Raw genomic sequence first — 12,372 nt, forward strand, 5'->3', positions numbered from 1 at the left:
CCATTGTTGGACGCCCAACCAGCCGCCGCTGCCAAAGAGCTGCTGCCAAATGCAACACACACATAGATACATACACACACACACACACACACACACACACACACAAACACACTCAACTAACACAGATTTCTTCACATTTTCAGTCACAAACACACACTTTCAACATTTTCGGTCTGACACACACACACACACACACACGCACAGATACTCATCCCATGCCACGGCCTCTATTTGTGTTTGTGTACGTGTGTGTGTGTGTGTTTGCCCTCTCTCTCTCGCTCTCTCTCTCCAGCCTGGCAGCCATCTTAAAGCGTTGGCAACCATTTTGAAGCTTCTGTCTGTTTTCTTTGAGCCGCTGCCATTCGCCACCTTCTGCCAGAACAAAAGAGGCCCAACGCCATCACCAGCCGTCCACCACTCACACGCACACACACACACACACAAACACACAAACACACACACAAACACCCTCCAAAAACCGTATTTAAATCCACAGCCGTCGGTCAGGGTCTCTAAACCCCCCACACCCTCCAGTGCCCTCAGCTGGAAATCCGCCAGTAAACGGCTGTATACATTTGAATGTGTTTGACCTCTGACCTGTGGTTGGTCAGAACAGGATGAATCGCGGACACGTTTTCAAAGGAGGAGCCAGTTGGTCTTTTATGTCCGTCTTCAAAGATCCCAAGTGTTGACGGAGAGGTTTAGTGAAGCTGGAGGAGACGATTCTGAGGGAGCGACTCTTATCATCATGTTTATTAGAACATTGATGAAAGGCTGACAGGTGACAGGGGGGGGGGGGGGGGTGCGCTGAGAGGGGTCACTGTAGGAAGAACCTGCTTCCAGCTCCGGCTTCATTCTGAGGTTTCACCTGTTCCACAGCTGGGTTTACGTTTTAATTTCAATAAGTAATTGTGTGTGTGCGCTCAGTGGAAACATCTGGTCAGATTCAGATGGTGTGTTTGTTTGGGGGGTGGAATCTGATGAATTGCTGCATCGATCCGAGCTCGGCCTCACTTACCATAATTATAGCTGTCTAATGGACGACACACACACACACACACAACGAGTCAATATACACAAACTGAAGAAGATCAGTTTCCCTGTTGTCATAACATTTTATTTTGTGTTTATTTGCTTCCTGTTTCCATCTCTTCTTTCAAACACAACTTCCTCTGTAGCCACGCCTCCTCTGACATGTGGGTCCCTCAATGTCCTCATCCTTGTTTATTCATGTGAAGAACTTTTGTAACTTTGAAAAGTGCTGCATAAAGAAAGTTTATAATAAGTATTATTATTAAATCTCTTCCTTCCCTTTCACTTTCCATTACTTTCATCTTTCCTCACCCCCTTCTGTCTCTAATACTACACCCCTCGTTTACTTATCTATTTTTGTGTTTATTTTTTCCTCCTTCTTTCATCTGCCTCCATCGTGTCCATCCTCCTCCTCTCCTCACTTCTTTCCTTCCCTTAATCTCCTGAAACTAGATCCTCTCCCTTCCTCTTTCATTTTCCTTCTTCTTCACATCCTCCTGCTCCATCCTGTCATTCCTTCGCTTCCTCTTTTTCACATTTGTTTTTCTTCTGCCCTTCCTCACCTCCTTCCTTCCTCCCTTACAATCTTTCCTCTGTCCTTCCTTCTTCCCCTTTCCTCCTTATCCTCCCCTTATCTTTTCTCCCCTCTTCCATCTCTTCCTAGCTTCTATCCTTCTTCCTCTGCATGTTGATCAATTCTGATAAATTATTGATTACTCTCAGAGCTGCTAAGATTGAGGACTCCAATCAGAGCCCACTATCAAACCGCCATCATCCAATCAGAGCCCAGAACACCGTCCAATCGAATTCCACTCCAGCAAACACAAATTTCTTTACTGTTTTTTTTTTGTTTTAATCTCGATAGACAAATGACAGATGAGAGGAGGAAGAGGAGGAAGGAGAGAACGAATGCAGCAGGGACGATGAAGATCAGTAACTCTCTCTCTGATTGGCTACTTTCAGGGTTTGGGAAACTTAATCAGATTTTTCTGTCTCACCTCCACTCACCTCTCTCTCCTCCTTTTCCCTCCGTGGTCGAGCAAGAACGGATGTCTGGTTTAGATAACACACACACACACACACACACACACACACACAGACACACACTGCAGTACTTTATCTATAGTGATTTCACCATAATCTGCGATAGACTCTACTGCCATTAATCACTCTGTGTGTGTGTGTGTGTGTACAGTTTGTCCATCGCTCAACTATATGGATTACCCAGAATGCAACAGAAAGAGAGAGAGAGAAAATAAGACAGGAAGTTGCGAATATTTTTCTCACACACACACACACACACACAGCTCTATCACGGTTGTTGTCGCCTTCAAAATAAAAGCAGGATCGGTCACTACAGGTCATCTTTAAAGTCTCATGATCCCTGAAGATGTTTCTGTATGTTACCAAACCCAGAGAAGCCACAACACTGGAATATATATACAATAACAACACTGCCGGGAGAGAGGTGGGGGGAGTGGAGGGGGGGTCCAGACAGAGGGAGGCAGAGGTCAAGCTGTCTGTAGGTGGAAGGGGGGGGGGGGGACCACAGGCTCTTCAGCGCCTGAATAGGAGCTCCCGCCGGGCCCTCAGTGTTTGGACGTTAGCTTTTGTCCAATACACTTGTTCCTCTTTTCTTCTTCTGTGGTTGAATAATCTGCTCCACACGTGTCCTCCAGACAGTGTGTGTGTGTGTGTGTGTGTGTGGGGGGGGGGGGGGGGTAACGTGGTAGGATTAGGGGAGGGGGACGTGTACGAGAGGGAGGAAGGTCAGAGGAGAACCAGACTAATGTGAGGACCTGCTGCTCATGATGAAACGTGTTCTTGGTGACGGACACACTTTGAACTTTTACTGTTTTAAATCCTCGGTTTGTTAAAACACTTGAGGAGGAGATGCTGAAGGTTTGAGGACAAACTGCAGGAGAAAACTCCCAGCATGCTCAGCTGCAGACAGGGTCAGAGTCAATCGTTGAAAAGCACATTTCCTACTTTTATTTTCTCCCTCTGAGAACAGGAAGTGAGCAGTAAAAGGCCGTTTGATACCTGACTGACTCTGCGCCTCCGCCTCTTCTCCCCGACGCACCAGAAAAACCTCCAATTAAGACACATCTGCCCCCCCACCTCTCCTCCCATAATGCCTTTCTGTCTCTGTTAAGTCCTCTGCAGTGTCTCTCTGGTCCGCAGCCTCGGGCCGCCGGGCCTTCCACAAACCACACAAAGAGAAACAAACAGAGAGCAGCGGTGAAACCAGCAGCGTCTCTGCGGCTTTCATTTGGCATTGTCTTCCTGCTGACGCCCCGAAAGGCAACGAGAGGAGAACATGAAGAAAACACACACACACACACACACACACACATATATACCAGGAGCCCCTCACCCTCTCTCCCACCTCCACCTCCTCCTTCACTGCAAACAAATAAGACGAGAAATCGCATTCAGACGTTTAAGAGTGGAACCACATCAAACAGATTCTAATCCTTCTGGTTCCGCAGCTCGTCCTCTTTACTATTAATAGAGCTGAAGACGGAGAGAACATTATGGCTTCAATTTATTTATTGTGTCGACGTATTAAAGACGATGACGAGATCCCGCTCGCTAAATTAGAAACAACATGGTATCCTGCTCAGCTCAGCGATTTATGAAGCGGATCAGAATGTGGATTCTTCACCTCAACTCTGCCACACACACACACACACACACACACACACACACACACACACACACACACACACACACACACACACACACACACACACACACACACACACACACACACACACACACACACACACACACACACACACACACACACACACACACACACACACACACACACACACACACACACACCTGGGGACCTTGATGTGAAACTGTTTGGTCATGGAGCGGCATGGTGGTGCAGTGGTCGGCTCTGTGATTCTAGGTTCAATCCCCAGTTAGGTCGTTCTGTTGTCCACTGGGTAACGTTAACTGGAGACTCTAACTCCGCTGTGATTCGCTGGGACCGGGCGAGGCTGAACCTCTCGTCACATCCGTCTCATTAGGACTGAACATATATCATTTTATATTATATATAAGTTATGTGAAGTCGGAGAATTGTAATTGTTAAAGGTCCTTTACTGAGCTCTCAGAACTGAGGCATGCTGGGAATGAAGGAGGAGGACGAGCAGGAGGACAAAGAGAGGAGGAATCTGAAAGATGCCTTGAAGTCTTCACCGGCCTCAAGAGCTTTCAATGTTACACTACAGAGGCTACACACAGACACACACAGACACACACACTCAGCTGCAGGGAGGGGAGGTCAGAGGTCGGACCGGGTGGGTGGAGCAGAATGGAAACAGTTTGTTAATAAAGATGATCAATGAAGATCATTAAACTGCGTCCATACTGTGAAATTATGAAATATTAAATATCTGATAAAAGATGCAGCGGCTCTGGTGTGGAGTTGTATCCATGGCAACAAACACATTCAGGTCGGTACCACGGGAAACCAGGAGGTGAAAGGTCGGAGGTGGCATGAGGAGGAGGAGGAGGAGGAGGAGCAACAGTGTGAGGAAGAGGACGAGCTTGGCTTTCCACTCATCCTCATTTACTTGTTTTCTTCACATTTTAGTTTTTTTGTTTGTTTCAGTAAATTAAAAAACTGTTTTCTTGTCGTCATGTTCTAGTTTATTGTGCGACAAGTGTTTTCATTCTCAAAAGACTAGTCACCGTCTTCTTAGTTATGATTTAGAAACTCAGGGAACAAGGAGTGAGGAGGACGTAAAGAGGAGAGTGATGAAGAGGAGGAGGAGGAGGAGGAGGAGGAAGCAGTAGAGTCAGGATTTAACCGTTCAGGTTTGACAAGTGAAATTAAGCTGTAGAGAAAGAAAATCTGTGAGTTAGGAGAACGAGGAGGAGGAAGAGGAGGGTGAAAAGGATGCAGATGAAGAAGATGAGGAGGAGGATGAAGAGTGCGAGGTCTACAGTACAGAGTCCAATCCCATTTTGCAGCGGCTGAAGAATAAGAAAATCAATGGCAGTGGCCGAAACCTTCAGCTGGAATTAAAGGCAGCAAACAGATGATTGGAGACGACCCCCCCCAACACACACCGCCTTCCCACAATGCACTCTGCTATTCCCGCTAACAAGACAAGTCACCAGCACCCCCACTTCCCACAATGCCAAGAGAGGAGAGAAGAAGAGGAGGAGGAGGAGGAGAGGACAGGAGACGAGACTAGATGAGGAGAGGTGAGGAAACAAGAAGATGAGAGGAAGAGGAGGAAAGGAGACGAGGAGAGAGGAAAGGAGAGGTGAGGAGACGAGAAGATGAGAGGAAGAGGAGGAAAGGAGAGGAGGAGAGAGGAAAGGAGAGGTGAGGAGATGTGAAGATGAGAGGAAGAGGAGGAAAGGAGAGGGGGAGAGAGGAAAGGAGAGGTGAGGAGATGAGAAGATGAGAGGAAGAGGAGGAAAGGAGAGGGGGAGAGAGGAAAGGAGAGGTGAGGAGATGAGAAGATGAGAGGAAGAGGAGGAAAGGAGAGGGGGAGAGAGGAAAGGAGAGGTGAGGAGACGAGAAGATGAGAGGAAGAGGAGGAAAGGAGAGGAGGAGAGAGGAAAGGAGAGGTGAGGAGATGTGAAGATGAGAGGAAGAGGAGGAAAGGAGAGGGGGAGAGAGGAAAGGAGAGGTGAGGAGATGAGAAGATGAGAGGAAGAGGAGGAAAGGAGAGGAGGAGAGAGGAAAGGAGAGGTGAGGAGATGTGAAGATGAGAGGAAGAGGAGGAAAGGAGAGGAGGAGAGAGGAAAGGAGAGGTGAGGAGATGAGAAGATGAGAGGAAAGGAGGAAAGGAGAGGGGATGAAGATGCATTTGAGAAGAAACATGAGAAACAAGAGGAGCAACATGGAAGTTTACACATGGACCAATCAGAGCTGCAGGTCAAAGGTCACAGAGCAGCTCAGTTCACCTTTAAAGTTTTTCTTTATGTTCATGTCATAAAATATGTGGTGATAATAATCCTCTGCTGAATGTGAATGTTGAACAGAGTTGATGCTGAAAATCTGATCTACAAGAAAATAACAACACTTATAATATTCATACTGAAAACTGAACAACTGATGTAAGGGTTCGACAACAAGTAGAATATTAATGGCTGAGTTACCACAGCAACACACACACACACACACACACACACACACACACACACACACACACACACACACACACACACACACACACACACACACACACACACACACACACACACACACACACACACACACATGGATCAGGTTGCAGGGAATGCTTGTAGCAGATGAGACACGTGTGTGAGAGTGTGTGTGTGTGTGTGTGTGTGTGTGAGATAAGATCATGGCTTAACTCCTTCTGAGGTGGATAGAACTCAACGACCTGAGAGAGAGAGAGAGAGAGAGAGAGAGAGAGAGAGAGAGAGAGTCTTAAGTGTCTTAAGTCTGACAGCTCTAATGAAGCTGATTCTATTGGCTAAGACACTGAGCTCCTGATCTCAGTTTGTGTGTGTGTGTGTGTTTGTGTGTGTGTTTGTGTGTGTTTGTGTTTGCGTCAGCGTTGAAGCCACGTTTCCTTTTCTCTGGGTCTGAACCACCGACTGTAAATAAAGATGGACGACAGGAGGGATCTAAAAAGTGAAGCTGAATGCTCTGCACCGCCCCCTGGTGGTGGACTGCAGGTCATAAACCTCCTCCTCCATGTTAGCAGATGGGACATGGACCAAACTCAACAGATGAAAGTAGACGGTGAACAAACGTCAGAGATGTTTCTGTCACTCCAGGTTCTTCTTCTCTGATGTTTCTGATCAGTTTGATAAAACAGGCTGAGACCTCATGATTGACAGCTGAGACTGACCCCTGATTGGTCGAGCATGTGTATGGGTGGGACCTTGATCAGCAGACCTGGTCTTTCTTTTTTCTGAATTCCCTCCTCCCTCTCTGATCTTGTCAGATGTTCTGTTATCTTCCTCCTGTTGTTCCTCCTGTTCCTCCTGTTCCTCCTGTTGTTCCTCCTGTTGTTCCTCCTGTTCCTCCTGTTTCTCCTGTTGTTCCTCCTGTTGTCTCCTCCTGTTCCTCCTGTTCCTGCTCCTGTTCCTCCAGTTCCTCCTCCTGTTCCTCCTGTTGTTCCTCCTGTTGTTCCTCCTGTTGTCTCCTCCTGTTCCTCCTGTTGTTCCTCCTGTTGTTCCTCCTGTTGTTCCTCCTGTTGTCTCCTCCTCAGCGTCGGCTGCTAATACGCCACAGCACACCGTTAATGACCCGCAGAAACACAATAACAAACGCCTGCTTCTCATATGCATATTTAATGGAGACAGCTGAGCAAATTACATATTTATGGTTTATAAGACGGAGGGGGGGGGGGCACGGTGCCATTAGCAATGTAGGCAGGTACGAGGGTCCCCATCTGCACTGGCATCTGTAAGGCAGGAGGGGCCCGGGGCCCGGGGGGGCGGGGTAGACGCCTGTTACCAGCCGCAGTACTCAAGTACAGTGAACTGTGTACAAGTACGCAAACAGACTATTCTTTTGTGAGCTCCAGTGTTCACAAGGATTCTCTGTGTGAGGAGGAGGAGCAGATCTTCGTCCAGAACCAAAACAGATCAGATTGTTCTGTTTTGCTAGAAAAGAAGTTTTCCATCCTGAAGATGAATAATCGAGTGATAAGGGAAAGATCGTCCAGAGAAGTGATGGAGCTCAGATCAGAGAAGAACACGTCTCTGCTCCACTTCTTTGTAACTTCTAACTTTAAAGACACAATGCATGAAATTTAACAATCTATGATGAATATCTGAGTCTCAGAATCACTTCATCATAACTGAAGGTGAAGCAGTGAGTTGAGAATAAACCTGGAAACACCAGGTCCTGTCTCAGACGAGCTGACCTGAGATCAGTTCTGAGTGTTTGTAGATCCGTTATCAGATCATGTTCATATCTGTATCACTGACAAACAACACACTGACGTTACTGTAACATAATATCCATAACTCACTGAGAAAGACTGAAACTAAACTAACTGCTCTGTGAACGCTCTCCTCTGTCCTCAGCCCTGAGACGTGACAGGAGCTGAAGAGTGACGTGTGTCTTCAGGATCTGAGCGGTGTTGTGTTCCTGCATCGGCCCGTCATGTCTCAGCTCCTCCACATTCATTGGATGTTCTGATCGTGACCCGGCGGCCCAGAGGTCCGTGGTCCTGCCCGACCTCTGGGCCTCTCTCTGGGATCGGCCTGATAAGAACTGGGCTGATCGCAGGCTCAGCTCGTCAGCGGTTTGTCAAGAGGAAGCAAGCAGACAAAATAAAAGACTTTCAACGCTTTGTGAACATCTGCTCTGCCTTGTAAAGTACTTACAGCAGGGGGGGGGGGGGGTGTACAGCGAATGACTTGTTCTGAAGCGCTAACAACCTTAGCTCGGATAAGGTGGCTGATCCTCCACTGCTAGGCTCATTATTGTGTGAGGGGATTTAGAGCTGCTTTTTCCTGTCTGAAGGGGGGGGGGGCTGTGCTCACACGGGGAGATTTAGTGTGTGCGCGTGTGCATGTGTGTGCATGTGTGTGTGCATGTGTGTGTGCATGTGTGTGCATGGGGGCACACTGTGTCACTACTTTACCTCTTTGACACCACCTGAGGTCAAAGTTGGACTTTAGAGATCATGATCGTTTATAATGTCCCCCAGAGAACAATTCACACACACACACACACACACACACACACACACACACACACACACACACACACACACACACACACAACACACACACACACACACACACACACGTTGTGTGAGTCACTGGCTGCAGCTGAACCCACATTTCTGCTGATTTGTTTGTTCGGGAGAAAAATGGACATAATTCAATAAAGAATGTGATGAAGACCAGATGCTTCGACAGAGGATGAAGAGAGGACAGCGTCATTTCTCTTCATTATCTTTTTTTAAAGTTTATATGCTTGGAACATTTTTACTTTAGCCCTGGACCCGAGACCGAGGAGCACCAGAGCTCAGAACCCGTATCTGCTGCATGTCAGTTGGTTGTAGAGGATTTGTGTCATGAAGACGTTTTCACAGCTGCACTGAAGTCTGGACATGTTCCTGACATGTTCCTGACATGTTCCTGACATGTTCCTGACATGTTCTGCAGGTTCCGTCTGTGAGAACAAATGTCTGAGTCTCTGGACATTAATTGAATTTTTCCTACAGCCTCCAAGTACAATGTGTGTACAATGTGTGTACAATGTGTGAACTGTTTAATGATTTTAAGTTTGACTTCAAACATCTGCTGCAGAAAGATCCGGAGATCGGACTGAAGTGGACTCTGGAAGCAGCAGGTGAGTTTCTGTGTCTTTCCTCAGGTCAGACTTTAGTTAACCAGAGAGGTGACGCCGATGGGAGAGAGTTTGAGCTGCTTGCGCGTACAAAGAGGAGGAGGAGGAGGAGGAGGGAGGAGGAGGAGGAGGAGGAGGAAGAGGAGGAGGAGGAGAAAGAGGAGGAGGAAGGGATGCAGCTGAGTAGATGTGCAGGACACGTTCAGCCCCGGCACAGTAAAATTCATGATCATAAAGTGCAGGCCCTTGAATAAGTCAATGGAATAATCTGCTGCATCATGAGATAAGAGGCTGGATGAAAGAGAGGGGGACGAAGAGGGGGGGGGGGGGGGGGGGGTAGAGAGAGAGAAAGTCGGGGTGGGCCCGGGCTTCTCATTAAAATTCTTGCGGTGCAGTGACTCAGCCCATTTTGGTAATGGAGAGCCCCGGCCACCTAAAGATGGAAATGGCCATTTTTCACCCCTCCCCCCCCCCCCCCCTCCCAGCCTCCCCAACACACACACACACACACACACACACACACACACACACTTTATATATAAATTATCCTAAGCACTTGTGAGTGGGGAGCTGCTGGAGCCGCGCTGCAAGGTCACGGTGGAATCTGCTGGACGAAGCAGGAGAACTGACGACACCCCCCCCCCCCCGACGGCTCCTGGGTTCAGAACCAACACCAGCAAGTTTAAAACTGTTTGACTGCAGAACCCTGACCCGGCCTGGTCGGTTCTCTGGTCACTCCCTGTACACAAGAGGTCACATGGTCAGAACCTGAACAGAACAGGAAGTCAGGATTCACTGTTGATCAAACTCAACGAGGAAAATGATGGTGGACTGATCCCACGTCAGCTGGTCTGAGGCTCCTCCCCCTTCCATCACACAGACGGTGAGTCACCATGATGACACCACGACCGACCCCCGTGACCCCCGTGACCCCCGCTGCAGAACCACACTCAAGACACAGCAGGTCGACAACGTGGAGCAGACCTGACCCATCACACTGTCTGACCTCAGTGTGTGTCTGTGTGTGTGTGTGTGTCTGTGTGTGTGTGTGTGTGTGTCATGTGAGGACAGCAGTGTGTGAACAGGTTGAAAGGGAACAGATCACAGACTCTGAGCAGGATCAGGTCAAGTCCAATTCCAAGCAGAGGGGGATTTAACCTGCACCTTAACCACACACACACACACACACACACAGACACACACACACACACACACACACACACACACACACACACACACACACACACACACACACACACACACACACACACGGTACAGTGAGGTCAAGTCAGGTAACAGACGACAGCAGCTCGTCGACTTTGATTCAAACTTCAGTTCCTTTAATGAAAACCATGAGGCTGCGTCTCCTCCTCCTGTCATGTGACTCATCAGGTCAAAGGTCACAACGAGGGGGTGAAGGAGATGAAGTGGGGAGGTGAAGTGAGGAGGTGAAGAAGGTGAAGTGAGGAGGTGAGGGAGGTGATGTGAGGAGGTGAAGGACGTGAAGTGAGGAGGTGAAGGAGATGAACGAGGTGAAGTGAGGAGGTGAAGTGAGGAGGTGAAGGAGGTGAAGTGAGGAGGTGAAGGAGGTGAAGTGAGGAGGTGAAGGAGATGAACGAGGTGAAGTGAGGAGGTGAAGTGAGGAGGTGAAGGAGGTGAAGTGAGGAGGTGAAGGAGGTGAAGTGAGGAGGTGAAGTGAGGAGGTGAAGGAGGTGAAGTGAGGAGGTGAAGCAGGTGAAGTGAGGAGGTGAAGTGAGGAGGTGAAGGAGGTGAAGTGAGGAGGTGAAGCAGGTGAAGTGAGGAGGTGAAGAGGTGAAGTGAGGAGGTGAAGTGAGGAGGTGAAGGAGGTGAAGTGAGGAGGTAAGCAGGTGAAGTGAGGAGGTGAAGGAGGTGAAGGAGGTGAAGGAGGTGAAGTGAGGAGGTGAAGGAGGTGAAGTGAGGAGGTGAAGGAGGTGAAGTGAGGAGGTGAAGTGAGGAGGTGAAGGAGGTGAAGTGAGGAGGTGAAGGAGGTGAAGTGAGGAGGTGAAGCAGGTGAAGTGAGGAGGTGAAGGAGGTGAAGTGAGGAGGTGAAGGAGGTGAAGTGAGGAGGTGAAGTGAGGAGGTGAAGGAGGTGAAGTGAGGAGGTGAAGGAGGTGAAGTGAGGAGAGCAGCTCAACGCTCAGGTTAATGTCTTCAGATCTAAGGATTGCTGGATTACTCGAGGATTTCCTCCCTAATCGTGTCGGAGCTCCTCCTCAGCTGCGTCTCCTCTCCAAACCCAGACACACTCCTCCTACCACAGAGAACGACAGCCTTCACCTCCTTCAGCTCCTCCTTCATCTCCGATGAGGAGCTGATGAACGAGGAGCAGGAGGCTCAGGATTACAGCTTCACTTCCCGAACATCAGAGAAACCAAACGTGTGGAGCTGAGGCCAAGCGGTGGAACCACTCTGAGTGAGTCACCGGGTTAATCCCCGGCTGGGCTTCTGCATTTAGCCCAAAACCTCCGACCTCCGACCTCTCAGGAGAAAAGACAACAACAACCTGAGGGGGGGGGGGGGGGGACCAGATTCAGAGGAGGTTTCTGACTCGTCTGTTTGTTAAGAATCCAAACGGTCACATGGTCACAACGAGGATCAAACCTCCTCTGGCTCCACAGGATCAGAACCCAGGAGATGGTTCTATCCCACAGGCTGGGGAATGTCCCAGAATGCACCAGTGATGTTTCACTTTGTGTTACTGATGTTCAGGTGACTTGTGTTGTAAATAAAGACAGAATGACATGGTGTGTGTGCAGCAGAGCGGCAGGTCACCTCAGCTGACCTCATCCGTGAGGTGACACCGATCACTGTCACACACACACACACACACACACACACACACACACACACACACACACACACACACCAACTAGATCAGCCCCATGTGATCCGTGTGTGTGTGTGTGTGTGTGTGTGTTCTCTGATCCATGACCATGTGGGACACTAGCAGTCACATCAAGCTACCGAGTGGATAACAACTTTTTCCCAAACATATTGAT

Source organism: Platichthys flesus, chromosome 9 (assembly GCF_949316205.1).
Source record: "Platichthys flesus chromosome 9, fPlaFle2.1, whole genome shotgun sequence".
Taxonomy (NCBI): Eukaryota; Metazoa; Chordata; class Actinopteri; order Pleuronectiformes; family Pleuronectidae; genus Platichthys; species Platichthys flesus.